Source organism: Mixophyes fleayi, chromosome 11 (assembly GCF_038048845.1).
Source record: "Mixophyes fleayi isolate aMixFle1 chromosome 11, aMixFle1.hap1, whole genome shotgun sequence".
NCBI classification, from domain to species: Eukaryota; Metazoa; Chordata; class Amphibia; order Anura; family Limnodynastidae; genus Mixophyes; species Mixophyes fleayi.
The window spans coordinates 92,647,041-92,663,514 of record NC_134412.1 but is presented as its reverse complement, the minus strand read 5'-3'; the positions used below and the strand labels follow the sequence as shown (position 1 = coordinate 92,663,514).

The 16,474-nt window shown below is 38.8% G+C and overlaps 1 long non-coding RNA gene across 4 annotated transcripts in view; it reads left to right on the top strand.

The window, feature by feature from the left end:
• Positions 1-4,109: 4,109 nt before the first annotated feature.
• The window catches only part of LOC142107138 (uncharacterized), a 30,746-nt gene continuing 18,381 nt past the window's right edge, over positions 4,110-16,474 (top strand). For 3 of the 4 annotated variants that reach the window (XR_012679881.1, XR_012679882.1, XR_012679879.1), the window contains exons 1-2: positions 4,110-7,428; positions 8,203-8,279. This is a non-coding gene — a long non-coding RNA (uncharacterized LOC142107138). The remainder of the gene's footprint in view (positions 7,429-8,202; positions 8,280-16,474) is intronic. The other variant, XR_012679880.1, reaches the window with a different exon arrangement.

The window sequence follows — 16,474 nt, the reverse complement described above, 5'->3', positions numbered from 1 at the left end:
AGGTCTGTAGAAATGTGGATGTAGAAAGACATAGAGAGGTCTGAAGCAAGATGGGTTGTAAAGGATGTAGGAATTGAAAGAGAGATTAGTGGGGAACATAAAGAAATCGTCATCATCATTGTTTATTTATAAAGAAACGCAGAATTCGTAACGCTGGACAAGCTTACAGATATGACATACATGAATGCAATAAACATGAGATACATAAATACAATCAAGTGTAACAACACATGCATGGATAGTCATGAGCTAGCAGTAACAGCAAGTATGAATTCCATGCATGTGAGTGAATAAACAGTAGATGTTTCATCTTGAGACATGACATCAAGGTCTTACAAGGTACACAGACATGAGAGATGGGTTAGACAGGACAGAGGTCATAAAAGTGATTAGTGCAGAATGATGTAGTGGTCAGAAGAGAGATTGTGGAAAATGATGTAGAGGTCAGAAGAGAGATTGGTGGGGAATGATGTAGAGGTCAGAAGAGAGATTGGTGGAGAATGATGTATAGGTCAGAAGAGAGATTGGTGGAGAATGATGTAGAGGTCAGAAGAGAGATTGGTGGGGAATGATGTAGTGGTCAGAAGAGATTGGTGGAGAATGATGTAGTGGTCAGAAGAGAGATTGGTGGAGAATGATGTAGAGGTCAGAAGAGAGATTGGTGGGGAATGATGTAGAGGTCAGAAGAGAGATTGGTGGGGAATGATGTAGAGGTCAGAAGAGAGATTGGTGGGGAATGATGTAGTGGTCAGAAGAGATTGGTGGAGAATGATGTAGTGGTCAGAAGAGAGATTGGTGGAGAATGATGTAGTGGTCAGAAGAGAGATTGGTGGAGAATGATGTAGAGGTCAGAAGAGAGATTGGTGGAGAATGATGTAGAGGTCAGAAGAGAGATTGGTGGGGAATGATGTAGTGGTCAGAAGAGATTGGTGGAGAATGATGTAGAGGTCAGAAGAGAGATCGGTGGAGAATGATGTAGAGGTCAGAAGAGAGATTGGTGGAGAATGATGTACAGGTTTGAAGTGAGGTGTTGCAGAACACAGAGTCTACACAGAAGGGTTACTCTGCTTCATTATAAATGAGCTAATAACTAGCTCAGTGATTACGATTGGTAGGCACCACATTCTGTGCCATCTACCATTGATGGAGACTGGTTTCAGGAGACCCCGTTTATAATGTGTAATATCAGCACAGATGCAATGACAAAAGTATGGAAATGGTCTGAGGGCTTGCTGTAGTGTTTAAACTTAGTTATGAATATTGAGGGATAGCTAGTAAAGACTGTAATCAGTAACTGCACAAAAATTGGTGTTACTAGTTTAGAAAAAGAAGCAACAATTATAATTGTTTGCTATTGGTAACATTACCTTTTCTTTACTGTCACCTCTGGAGCAGTTTTCAGAAATGTCCCCCATCATATCGTGATCATAGTGGATATGTGATAATACACAGTTAAATACCACATCAACGTGTTCACACTTGGACAATGTTTTACACTTGTGAACCTTCTAATTCCATGCTGGGTCGCTTAAAAAAACATTCTTTGTATGGTCACAAAATATTCTCAGTAACTTATTATATCCTCATAATTGACACAGTGGGAAGGATTATACAATATAACACCCTTAAATACATGAGTGAAATCCCTTAATGATGTGGAAGCGTACTATTTTTGTGGCAGTTTTGTATAGTAGTAGCAGGACTGGACTATTTAAATTAGAGATGGTCACTGACCCCCGTGTTTTGGTTTTGGATTCGGTTTTGGATCTGGATTACCGTCGTGTTTTGGTTTTGGTTTTGGTTTTGCAAAACCGCCATTGCGTGTTTTGGTTTTGGTTTTGTTTGTTTTTGTTTTGCTATTTTTTGGGAAAATCCATGTTTTTGGGCCTAAATTAACCCAATTTAGTGCTCCAACTGTTTTAGAGACAAGTAATCTAATTGTTGAGGTAATAAATCATCCAAAAAAACAGTTTAATTCTTCGTTGGTAGGCCTATTCTACACACAAAACAGATTGTCTTCCTCTCCATCTATGCATATTGGCAATGCAGCCATCGTCTTTGAATGTATATTACACCCTACACTTATAGTTAAATATGTAAAGAAATGGAAAAAGCCAGTTTGGTTTCTGTCTCTCAAGGCCCCCCTCCACTTGTATAAAATACCAAAAAATTCAGCCATTATAGACTGTACAATATTAATTGACATGGAGAAAGCCAGTTTGGTTTCTGTCTCTCTAGGCCCCCCTCCACTTGTATAAAATACTAAAAAATTCAGCCATTATAGACTGTACAATATAAATTGAAATGGATAAAGGCAGTTTGGTATCTGTCTGCATCAGATCCTCTCTCCACTAGGAGTAAAATAGAAAACTATTCAGCCGTTATATAATCTAGAATATAAATAGAAATTGAGAAAGGCAATTTGGTATTTGTCTGCATCATAATCATCAACATCATCATTAGCGCCCTCGTCGCCTACACAAATCTCCCCCTCATCCTCTTCTAATTCCAAAGTGGCATCCTCAATTTGGGTATCACCGGCTACACTCGGGCTATTAAGGCACACATCAGCAGAATGCTCACGATTAGACATCCCACTGTTGGATGGACTCTCCACAGGGATTGTTGTCATTTGTGAATCAGAGCAAATATTCTCCTGTAATACCTCACTGTTATCTTGCAGCTCGGCTTTGACGCGTAACAGTAGTTGTGCACCAATTGTAGGCTGGGTAACTTTTTGGGATCTGCCACTAATAGCCAAAGGTGAAGGCCTCATTCTCTCTTTGCCACTGCGTGTGTAGAATGGCATGCTTGCAATTTTTTTTTTATCGTCACTTAACTTTTGCTCAGTTACACTTCTTTTTCGCTTCAATACAGTAATTTTTTTTTTTGGTTTTTGCACTAATTTGAAAACACTCTGTTGTTTGACATCGCCTTGGCCAGATGACGTACTGGGAACACTGACATCAGGACTGGTGACAGAACCTGGTTGCTCATTCAGACCATATGTGGACTGCTTTGAATCCATTCTGAGCGCAAACCACTGGGGAGTGCTAAAAATTATTTAGTAGATTCTGCTGACAGTTATGACTTTTGACAGCCAGAAATATTAATGCTCAATTAGGGAGGACACCCCAAAAGCACTGAGGAGTGCTAAAAATTATTTAGTAGATACTGCTGACAGATATGACTTTTGACAGCCAGAAATATTAATGCACAATTAGGGAGGACACCCCAAAAGCACTGAGGTGTGCTAAAAATTATTTAGTAGATACTGCTGACAGAAATGACTTTTGACAGCCAGAAATATTAATGCACAATTAGGGAGGACACCCCAAAAGCACTGAGGAGTGCTAAAAATTATTTGGTAGATACTGCTGACAGATATGACTTTTGACAGCCAGAAATATTAATGCACAATTAGGGAGGACACCCCAAAAGCACTGAGGAGTGCTAAAAATTATTTGGTAGATACTGCTGACAGATATGACTTTTGACAGCCAGAAATATTAATGCACAATTAGGGAGGACACCCCAAAAGCACTGAGGAGTGCTAAAAATTATTTAGTAGATACTGCTGACAGATATGACTTTTGACAGCCAGAAATATTAATGCACAATTAGGGATGACACCCCAAAAGCACTGATTAGTGCTAAAAATTATTTAGTAGATACTGCTGACAGATATGACTTTTGACAGCCAGAAATATTTATGCAGAATTATGGGGGACACCCCAAAAGCGCTGGGGAGTGCCAAATATGAAGAAAAAATAATAAACCTCTATCCTCCTCTCTGCACTAGCGATTTTGGTTAGAGCAATTACAAGAACAATATTGTATTCTCTGTCTCTGCTCTAATTAGCCTATGACTACACCCTGCTCTCTCCCTCTGTCAAATGGCGATGGATTGCTGTGGAGGCGTGTATTTATAAAGTTGAAGTATCGCGAGAACCGAGCCCCGAGATCCGACGACGTCACAATGACGTTCGGCCTCGATTTGGATTCGGAATGGGCGGGAGAGTACCGAGCTGCTCAGCTCGGTACTCGGATACCCAAAGTTCGGGTGGGTTCGGTTCTCGGAGAACCGGACCCGCCCATCTCTAATTTAAATACCCATCCCAGTATCCAGGAAATTAAAACTTCTTTTGATAAGAGAAGGTTACTTTCAAGACGTGCTACCGTTCTCTTTCAACTGAAATTCGTGGACAGAGCTAATTACTTTAGCTGAATATCGGATACCAGAGCCAGCCTGAGTTCTGAGAAGGAGGCTCCAGAGCCCAAGGGGAGCACAAAGAGTTGGAGATACTATCAGAAATGAGCTTGAGAATCCAGCCAAGCCAAATGCTGTCAGCCTGACTTGTCAGGAATCGGATTGTCATGGGTGTTGATATTTCCCTAATTAAAAAAAGTGCACGGTTTGGTGAGCTGGAAACTTGGTAGTGAAACTGAAAGTTTTATGTGCAACTTTAGCATAAATTGGCAGACATGAGTCCCAGGCAATTTTCTGCATCTATTTCAGGGGGACATTGTAGCAGGGAATCTGCCATTTGTTAAATGTAAGGTATGGTGAGACAGCACCCAGCTGTTATGTCCAGTGGGCCCCATCCTACCAGATACTTCTTTCATGTTTTGGTAGCAGTGATTGGCCCAGGTGGCTGCCATCTCACCAGGTAGATATGTAGGACACATGTAATCCTGGTGCCCCTCTACAGTATAAGGGCTGCTTAAAGGCCACCAAGTCCCTGCTGCACAAATCAATAGATTTTTCTATTGTATAGATTCAGGGGCAGTGGCATTCAAGTCCAAATGGGCTTTAATCATACACTAATATGTATTGAATCCTGCTGTCCCTGAATGTGACTCGTGCCACTCTCGGTGTGATGCACGCATAACAAAGTTATGTATGTAATAAATTAAATAGGACTTTTGGCAGCTACTCGATTGTATAGGTAAATAATATGGGTGTGAAAATTCACCTTTTATTTTGTACTCATCGGGAGAGTGAAAAGGGAAGAATTTAATTGGGTGAAGCTCCAAATTTCTTGCTTTTTGCATTATGCTCCAAAATTTACTAGGCCTGGAAATGACTTCTAGCTACTCCCGTGCTCCATCACTGCCTTTCACTGCCCCCTTGTGGTACGAATAGCCCTTTTGTTTCACTCATGTGTCTGTTGCTCCAGAATCTTATTTGTCACTCCTCACTTGTTTCCTCTGCCCCATGACTTGTGTATGCACCCCCTTCCTTTTCCCGTGTCTCTTCTTCCAGCTGCTCCCATGCTTCATCTGTCACCCTCTGCCCCTTACCCCATGCCTGCCCTTATTTTCTCCATTTGTTTTCTGCACACCCCTCACCTTTCTCCCCTGCCTCTATTTTCCACCCTGTCTCCTCTACCTTTATGTCTTGTGCTCTTGCCCCCCCCCCCCCTTGCCTTGTAGCCTTATCCTTCCCCAGTAGCCACACACCGTTTAGTAGAAGAGATCATATGTGATATAATCATTTCCTGTGACGGATGGCTAATGAGTTTCTGCATCTAAGCACATAACATGCAATACTGTCCCGGTGGATCTATATGCACTACATCTCCCACCACATTTTATATGCTGGACCTGATTATGTATTTTTGAACACTTTAATAAATATTAACTTGTAAGGCTCAGAACAGGAATAGATTATGAGAATTACTTTTACTAATAATGAAAAAAGAAACATTTCTAGGAATACAGTTTTCCAGGGGCAAATATATAAAGCCTTGTTATTGACCCTGGACAATAATGAACAGATGACAAGTCAGGGACTGACAGTGTTACCAACATGTATTAAGTCACAGTTATGCATTAACACATTGGCCGGTCACTATCAATGACATGGCGTATAAGACACATGTTCTCCAGTCATTAGCACATTGCTGTGTTGGCTCAGCATTCAGAGCCTGAGGTGCTTTGTGCAACCTGGCAACAGTTTTGTTTCGAGCTGTTAATAAAATGATCCCTGGCACATTCAGGAGTAAAACAGGAACCTCTGTGTGTAGCTGTGTCTACATTATTATTATTAATAAAAGATGAGTGTGTTTTAAGTATGTTATATCTACATTCCTTTGTGGGGAAAAAACAATAAACTACAGGTTATATAGTGAATTCTCTGACCACTATAATATGGGTTTATTAAGGGGATTGCATGTCTGCCTCGTTTATTGGAAATGTCCTTTTCCTTTTATTGTATATAGGGTCACTGGACCCTAAGGGAACAAGAACCTAAATACTTTACCAGATTAGTTGTGCCTAGACCTGTGGAATGTATATGCCAGTCATATTTTTATTTTCTCTCCGTCATATTTTGGGACCTCTCTGCACTTGGCCATAAATCCACAATGACATCATATCCAGATGATATCACACATCTATCCCTTACCACTGAGCCCATGCCACAAGTTAACTATTGTTAGAGGATAATCACCCCTGAATAAGACTGACACAATGGCTCAGGGAGGAGATTAGGGTATTATAGGGAAAAGAAGACCAATAATGGTAACTCTACTGGGCAGTGAGCTCTAAGTACACTTACACCTTTAAAGTAGCTAGGTAAAGTTTTCTAACAAAAATTTTTATACATGTAATATTTACAATAGACAAGTGCAAACAGGAAATAATATCCCTTTAACTTGTAAACACATTTGAATGAATGACATAGACATACTTTGTTGGATACATTTATTTTCCATGTATTACGTGCCTGGTTGTATTTCCTAACAAATACCTTGTATAATCGCGCCTATTGTTGGGACTGTTGGATCTGGTTCCTGATACCTCCCCAGATCCAGGAATGGCTGGCAGCATCTTGATGACACCATAGCCGGGGGTCTGTATGTTTATCATGCACCTGAAGCTTGTGTGGTTTTCCGAGCACTTTTTTAGTTTTTGTAAAATAGAACAAGGTTATTCCCATTTACATAAAAGGGCTTTTTTTTAAATGTCATGCTTTCCCATTGAGGCCTAAGGTAACATTTTATTTCAGAAAAGCAAACTGTTTAAATGGAGATATTGATACTCTGTATAAATACATTCATGGCCAATATAGTCTAAAGCACAATAATGCTTTGTACCGTGGTTACAGTAGATAATCAAAAGGACTTGTGTCTTTAAAGAAATTAAATGAAGAAATGTTATAGGAAAAAGAAGGGGACACAGGTAAGGGAATATTATACCTACTCCTCCAGTCAGCACCCAGTTGTATATAAAACATCTATAAAATTATGGGGGGGAAAAACGATGTCTGTTAGCGAAACAAAAAAACAAAACTGTTTAAGGACTTTGTGTTTCGTTGTCATCTCTGATAGAAATTTACGGTCACGTCATACAGAAATGGACACATTTCCATGCAGAAGATTTGAGGCCTAAATCCCTGCAGACAAGAAGATTACAGAGTTCCAGGTACCGGCTCAGATCTTGTGGATTAATGATATTTTATAATATTTAAGAAATCTGTCTGTACAAATCCCTTGAGGTCATCACGTTCTGCATCAATTCCCAACTTAAAAGCCACAAACTTGCACCCTCCTTATCCGGGACATAATCCATAATCCTAATACTTTGGGGTGTGATACATATGTTTGACAGTTACTTGATCGAGGTTTATACAGTCGGCACCATAATACAATATAGACAGGGTTGGAAAGTCGACAATAAGGACTGACAGTATTATTAGGTCGATAATTAGAATGTAGACAGAATTAGTAGGTTGACAATTAAAATGTAGACAGTATTATTAGGTCAACCATTATATCCCTAACCATATAATACTGTATAAATTTGAATTAACTAGCCTAGCTGTTAACCACATACTATACTTTGTTATATCACTTGTCACATTACGCATCATTGCAAACTCTCCCTACATTCCAGCAACAATCAAAGGTATCGAAGAAAATATATTTGAGAAATTACTGTACTTCTTTATAGTGACGTGGGACATGCATGACTATGGCATTAATAGACATACATGACCGTGTGTTGATCCAGACAGCAGTCTGATTCCCGGTATGGAGACAAGAAGTTTGTATTGTTTTCCTTTTGAACATTGTTTTTATTTGGGTTTTTGCCGCCTTCTGGTTAATGTGATTGGGGATTATGAGGATTAATCTATGACAATGATGGACGAATGTCTAACAATATAAGGTCATTGCATGTCTGTGTTTTTAACATTAGGTCTTTCAAATGAAGTATTTCCGGAGGCTTGTGTCTAAAGTCCTGCACACAGAGATCCTTACTGGTCTTCAGAGTGGGTAAGTGCCATGAATTGTATATTTTGTTTGTATATAAATCTCTTACCAAGATCATAATGTTTCACTAGAGCAGGCCTGGCAAACCTGCTTGTTGTGAGTTCCAATATGCTTTGTTAGTAGATAGTCATTCGATAGCTGGCAGAGAATGCTGGGACTTGTAGTTTCACAACACCTGGAGAGCCACAGGTTGGCCAGGCCTGCACTAGAGAATTAAGTATGGAAATGAATGATGCACAGTAACTGATTCCCTCAACAAATGTACTGTGGGGGAGAGGTGTCAATTTATTGCTTATTTGGGCTTATTGCAAACTATATCAGTATGTAAAAGTACAATTTACTGCAGATCTCGAGTTCCTGTTCTCAAAATATAACGGTAACTCTGGACCTAAGAGAAACTGGTTCTGATTGGTGCATGTTTACATTTGGGATAATATAGCTGTCGTGTGGCTTATTATCATATTAGACATCACTGAGGGTTCAAGGTAAGTGATATTGTTTAGAGTATGGGTCTCTGAGCTAACGTCACATATCCTAATAAAGTACAGTATTTACATACATTTTAACTGAATGTAACTTTTACATCCAGTAACAACTATATATATATATATACACACAAGTTAACCCGTGCATGATACTCATGCATTCTAGTCAAATCAAGCTACTTAAGGTGTTAAAAAGGTTCTTGTCATGCATTTGGGCCATAGCCCAGGCCTCAACCACCAACCACTCCCCACTGTCACCCCCGGCAACCACTAGCCACTCCCCACTGTCACTTCTCCTTCAAGAAATATATATAGATTTTTTTTAAATCTTTATAAACACTTTTAACAATTAACAAATTAAATTAACAAATTAAAAACATCTTAGTATAACAAATTTCAGCCCTTTCTGATATTTTTTTTTTCACACACACTAAGAATTTAGTAGGTCAGTGTATAACTCCACCCAGCAGGTGGCGCTGCAGCTTGGTTTTATTTTTTCCACAGACAGACTAACACACGCCACTAAGCATTTATATGATAGATAGATAGATAGATAGATAGATATATATATATATATATATATATATATATATATATATATATATATATATATCCACACACACACACAGTATGTCCTACTGAATACGCTGTTTAAACAGTAATGTTTTCATTATACAGTTTTGCGGAACAACCCCACCTAAAACAAGTAATTTACTTTTTGGGTGTAGGTTAAAGATTTAAAATAAAATTATATTGGTCTTAAATGCGCTCTTTGCAATGTTTGTACTTTTTTGGGAGAGGCAATGGGGCCCCTGGTGAATGTCTTGTCCAAGGGACATTTTTTAATTTTGGGTGGAACATTTCTTTACATTTATTAGTAAAGGGAACCTCAGCAGTACAGCTATAATAAATAGACTAAACACTGCAAATAAGGGAACAGGGAGGTCCTATCAGAACGCTAGATACAGCAGCTGAAGTATAAAATCACTCCAGTAGAAACACTCCTTACTCTCTCTGCAACTTACTGACCTTGCAAATTGTATTGAGCTTAGTATGAAATGATAATCTGACAACACTATTGGCTTGCATTTATTCTTAAGAATTGATTGGTTGTGTTGGTCCTATCTGTGTGTGCATATCTCCCCTAAATATGATGTATCTACTATTGAAGGCAATCATGGTTTTTATGTACCTTTTTTTTTTTTTTTTTTTTTGTTTAATCTCTTTCTAACAAAAATAAAGCCAGAAGCTGTTATGGGCCATATATTTAGGACATGACAGCTCCACCCTCGGCTTTAATGCCTGCAGCTAGTTTGTGCTGGTTTCTCTGAAATCATTGCACAGTGGGAGTGATATATAACTGCGAGAATGTGCTGGTACCAGTACATATGGAGCCTCCTTGACATGTCAATCAAACGTCATTCCTTTGTGGCTGTTGCTGGTACCAGCGCATTCTCTGCTCAGTCCACGCCCAAGCGTGACCTTTCATCTCACAGGGATGCAGCGAGGGAGTGGGGCAGTATCAGTTAAGGGGAATCGGGACAAACTGGATCTTCTATTTTGGGGGGCTCTAATCCTGTTTCAGCCAAATCCAAATTTCAACACCTGCTGCTCAGTTTTCAGCAATAATTTACTTTTAACTATTTTACTGTTGTCTACAAATTAAGTATATGTAAACAGATCTAATGAATTGAAGAATAGGAACTATTACAAGATAATATTACAACTTGAGTAATAGGAATATTAGTTGTTAGTACACAAATAAGGTTGCAAAATGATTTTGTTATTTAATGGGAACCCCCTGTAAATTACATGGTGACCCTTGTTTTTGGTCTTGACTTACCTGTTACAAAGCCTTGTCTGGGCATTGCGAACACTGGTTGTAATTATAGGGGGTCTAGTACCGCTGATTTTCTTCAGCCGCTTATTGCACAGATAGAAAACCTCTTGCTGCCAGATCACACATTTGCTGACACTGATTTAGACTTTTGTAAGCATTTTTTTCATGGAATATCGAATACTCTGAGATTGCGATAGCAGAAGAAGGGTCCTTACGGGGGGAAGGTTATGCCGGAGAAAGCCAGTGAATCTCTTCATTGGCGTGGGCGACCGCTAGAGAGGATCATTACACAATTCTGTTGTTAGTATATCTTTATACAGGGGCGGAGGTATGGCGGTGTACGGATGCTGTACACTGCTAATTGATGCAGTTATACATCACTCCCACTGTGCAATGATTTCAGAGAAACCAGCACAAACTAGCTGCGAGCATAAAAATCGAGGGTGGAGCTGTCATGTCCTCATCTCCCTGCCGCAGAGTGCCTGGTAACACGCAGGTTTCCTGTCTCCCCCATACGTTGTAATGTGCTGTATACTAGGACCTAGATCTTTCATATACAGCACATAACAACGTATCAGGAGGTGGGAGTCCTGCACAGATACATTGATGCAGTAACTAACCAGATAACTTCCCAGCATGCTCATGGTCACATATAAACATGATGGACAGTCCTAACATGACTAGGGGAAGGAGGTGACTGTCTACCGCTTTATAAAATCCACCAATGAACGTCTGCGATTTTCAGGGAAGCTTTTCTTCTGGGGTTCCAGCAAATAATGCACGTGAACCATCGTTGATTTATATGGCGCCAACATATGCCGTAGCTTTGTACAACCAGAGTAATTAATAGGTTATACAGTTGTAACATACAACGTGATATTGATTTTGAGAGTTTCTGGATATTGTAGAAGTCAGATGTCTATAATATAAGGGTGACATATTAATATATGATATTGTTAGTGCAGCATGGAGTAAAAACAAACATGAAACTTTGAGTTGCAATTCATTATTTAAGTTACATTAAACTTAGACGTTCTTTGGATCTCCAGCCATTGTGGAACACACACAGTTCCATTGAAGAGCTACAGGTTGGCTAGTTCTAATCAGGAGTCTGTCTTGGAATAAAATGGCCACCAGGGGGCGGTGAGAATCAAGGACACCATTCTATACCAAAGACATAACACATTGTGAAGTTGCAGGTACCACCATTCTACAGCCTCCTGTCATCCAGATATGTGCAGGAAATCTACACTTTATATGTAACACTCCTGTAATGCTGTATATTAGTGATGTGCAACATGCCCTCCGAGCCTTCAGCTCCTTCCTACTCTATTCTCAGATGTTTGTTATAATCAACATTTATTTCTATACTGCCAGCAAAGTCCGTAGCGCTTCACTTGTATAAAATACCTGCTGATGTTATTACAGATCGATGTCTCTTACTTTGATTACATGTATTGTTTAATCTTATTACTGAGATTAAGGGTAATGTGCGGCCCTTCTGAAGGTTAGATGGAGACCCATGTGTCCCCGAAGTGCATCAGATCGGCCATGACTGCAGTATAGTGTTCTGTCCTGTGGATGATAATTTCCACCAGATAAGTATTGCATCCTGTTATCAATCCTTCCTGTTATCTGGCTATAATTCATACTTGCCTACTCTCCCAGAATTTCCAGGAGGCTCACGAATTTCGGGGAGTCCTCCCGGAAGAGTAGGCACAACTCCCAGATCCTAAAAAAATGGATATGAATATCGGGGGTAAGGCTCGATCGTGACATTAAGCCCCGCCCCTACAATGCAATGCTGCAAATTTCGCCATTTTATACCCAAAATGAAGCGCTATTCAACCAAACCCCCCGCCCTCCCCCTCCAGCTCCCCAGAAGCCAGCTTCAAAAGGTGGGAATGTGCTATGATTATAGGAGACAACAGGTTGAAGTGGCAAGGGTTACTATATTAATAATGTATGAAATGGAAATCAGAAGCTGTTCTGATTTCATTACAGCACTAGGCAGCCTCTGGGGTTGGGTCTAAGCCCCCATTGTGGTGTGGCGTTGCCCCCTGTCCCGCTCCCGACATGTTGGGAGGTACACTATATGGACAAAAGTATTTGGCCACACCTGTTAATTATTGAATTGAAGTGTTTCAATAAGACTCGTTGTCAGAGGTGTATAACATCAAGCACCTAGCCATGCAGTCTCCATTTGTAAACATTTGTGATACAAAATGAGTCGTTCTGAAGAACTCCGTGACTTCAAGCAGGGTAATGCCACATTTGCAATAAGACGGTTTGTGACATTGCATCCCTGCTGGATATTACACGGTCAACTGTAAGTGATATCATTAGAAAGTATAAGCCTTTAGAAACAACAGTAACTCAGCCACGAAGCGGAAGACCATGTAAAATTACAGAGCGGGGTCAACGACTGCAAAGACGCATGATGCATAAAAGTCGCCAACGCCCCTGCTGATTCCATAGCTGAAGAGTTCTGAACTTCCACTGGCATTAATGTAAGCACAAAAACTGCAGTGGGAGCTTAATGGAATGGGTTTCCTAGCTGCATGCCAAGCATCGGATGGAATGGTGTAAAGCACACCGACACAGGACTGTGAAGTGGAGACATGTTTTGTGGAGTGACGAATCACAAATCTCTGTTTGGCAGTCAGACGGGCGAGTCTTGGTTTGGTGGATGTTGGGAGTATGTTACCTGCCTGATTGCATTATACCAACTGAAGTTTGGTGGAGGAGGTATAATGGTATGGGGCTGTTTTTCAGGGTTTGGGCTAGGCCCCTTATCTCCAGTGAAGGACAATAATGCTTCAGCATACCAAGTCATTTTGGACAATTCTATGCTTCCAACTTTATGGCAACAGTTTGGGGAATGGCCCTTTACTATTCCAACATAACTGTGCCCCAGTGCACAAAACAAGGACTACAAAGATATGGCTTGATGAATTTAGTGGAAGAACTTGACTGGCCCGCACACAGCCCTGAAATTCTCACAGAAACACTCCAACATCTTGTGGAAAGTCTTCCAAGAAGAGTGGAAGATTTTATCGCTGCAAAAGGGGGCCCAACTCCATATCAAAGTATATGTATTTGAATACAATGTCATTACAGTCCCTGTTGGTGTAATGGTCAAGCGTCCGAATACTTTTGTCCATATGGTGTATGTGAATGGGGTAACTGCAAACCCAAGAATTTGTATTCCCACATGAAAAACAAACTAGGAGCGCAGATATTTTTGTGTTAAAAGAAAAAATATTAAATTGGAAATGAACCTGGAAAATGTAAACAGTCATCTTAAAAGTCCATTTGAGAGGATTATCTATTCATATGTGTCAAAGTGAAAAAATAGCTTTTTATAGTGACATCTCATGTACAGTAATCTAAGTCTTTGCTGCCACTGGGAGCAATTCTATTATACAAACCATTCTCTCTTTATCTGTAATGTAATATCAAATATGTAAATGAGCAAAACAAAATACTTCTGTCACACACATGGCTGGTAAGTCAGCGACAAGACCAGTAGTGACTTAACCAGGGGTGCGAGACACCGTTTCTGGGCTTGGGATTCGTCGCACTAGGGCTAGAGTTATCAAACTTTCTATAATGGAAAAAGTGGAATTGTTGCCCATAGCAACCATTCGAATTCTAGATATTATTTATCTGGTACATTCTATATATTATTATTAATATCCAAGTGGTTGCTATGGGTAACACCTCCAATTTTTCTTTGTTCTAAGGTTTGATAAAGCTACCCCTAGGGACATATTCAATTGTTTGCATTATAGCCAAAAATCTCGTGTTGAGCGCACTATTACCGTTATTACGGTAGTTTTCTTGCTGGATTTCAGCTCGCGGCTCAGGGAGCTGCGAGCTGAAATCCAGCTTACTATTACCGTAATAACGGTAATAGTTGTAACGGCGCAGGGAAAGTAAAGAATTGAATATGCCCCATAGGGGGCTATTTAATTGTGAGCGTTAACGCTGAAAAATGAGTGCTCGAAAAATATTACCGTTTATACGGTAATATTGCACGCAAAAAGCGTTAATACGGTAGTTTACTCGTGGAATTTCAGCTCAGGGAGCAGCGAGCTGAAATTCCGCGAGTAACTACCGTATTAACGCTAAGATTTTTCGAGCGCTCGTTTGTTAGCGTTAACGCTAACAATTGAATACGCCCCATAGAATTTGAAAAAAATGTAACAATTTTGGTGCTTCAGTTATTACAATTTCCACAAGTGGCAAAGGCATCCTTAGTAGTGATGGATATGTAGTTTGCAGTAAATTTATACTGTCCCGATATAAAAATCTCAACATGTTTTTCAAGGGGGTGCAAGAACATATTTTGAGAATGAAAGGTTCAGAACCACAGGATTAGATGGATGAGAGGAAGGTGTGTGACATTCAGAGAGATGTGGCCGTACATTTAATCCTGCTTTACAACACGTACAAAATATTTTTGCAGCCTTAGTTCCGCTTATGAACATTTTTTTGTTTGTTTTATCTTCTAAAATAACATGTTAACCATTTCCTGCTTGGATCAATTTTGCAAGCATTTTGCAAAGGTATTTTGTAAAACTATTGGCTGAAGTAGAGATAAAATATTTAAATAAAGAGGTTTCAAATTAGTGCCATTGTATTAATGTTTTAAAATTATTTCCTATATACGTATATGTAATCAGTATAATACACTCATTTGGGCTATATAGTGGGTCCTTAATATATATTTGGATATTTATTACATTCCAGGAATTTTTGGGCATTTAAACAAAAATGATGATAAAAAAAAGTGACATTTTAAATTTTACCAGTATTTTACAAGTATTGTTAAAATGGAAAGCAAAACGGGTTGGTTTTTTTCAGTCCAAAAAGGTATGTTTATCGTGACTAGAGAAAGAGATATGTTTTTATTCTATTTTTATTGACTGTTTCATAAATGTGAAGCAAAAAATCCCCCATAAATTAAAATTATATTTAAAAATTATTTTTATCATTAACGACTTTCTCTGATGTTCATGTTTCCTGCTTTTACTCTTTTGGCAAATTTTTGATGTACGGCATATAAACCTCTTCATTGTATCATCACTGAAAACTTTTTTATTTTTTATTTTTTTTAAACTGCTGAAATCCTAACAAAAAAACTCACTTCCACAAATTAATATAAAAATGTAATTATAAAATTTTAAAATCTGTTCTATACTGTAAATAAGTTGCTATTTCAATACCTTGTTCAGTGTTCACTATATCCAGCAGTTGGATAATGCATTTCACTTCTTATTCCACTGTTTTCCTCTGTAGACCACTAGCCATTTTAAATATCCGACATACAATAAAGGATATTTGAGGTTTTAATTAATGGATTAATAAAAAATTAAAATTTTAGATATAATGTATTATATTCCTTTAGTTTTTTTGAGCTTTTGGGCGCTGAGAATGCCTCTATTGGAGAATACTTTTTTACTTTATTCTTTTATCTTGTGAGAGAGCACCCTCTGCAATCTAATACTAATGTTATATAAAATTCTATACATATTTCTATATACTTCGTTATATACAAAGAAAAATAGCTTTATCCTGTGCTGATGTCTTGTCTTTTCATTGCTATATTACAAGTTACTATGCAAATAGCATTTTAGTAGTCTTAAATGTGTTCTATAATGTATAGCAGTTGCTAATTTAACACCCACAACACAATGTCATGACATTTCTATGTGAATATGTTCAATATATTGAGCATTTAGGAAGGGCTTTAAAGTATCCAAAAAACAGACAATAGTTTTTGTTCTAATAAATAAAAAAAAACCTCTAAAATCAAGAAAACATTTTAGTGAAACAATTCATTATTTAAACAACAATCTGTCCCACTG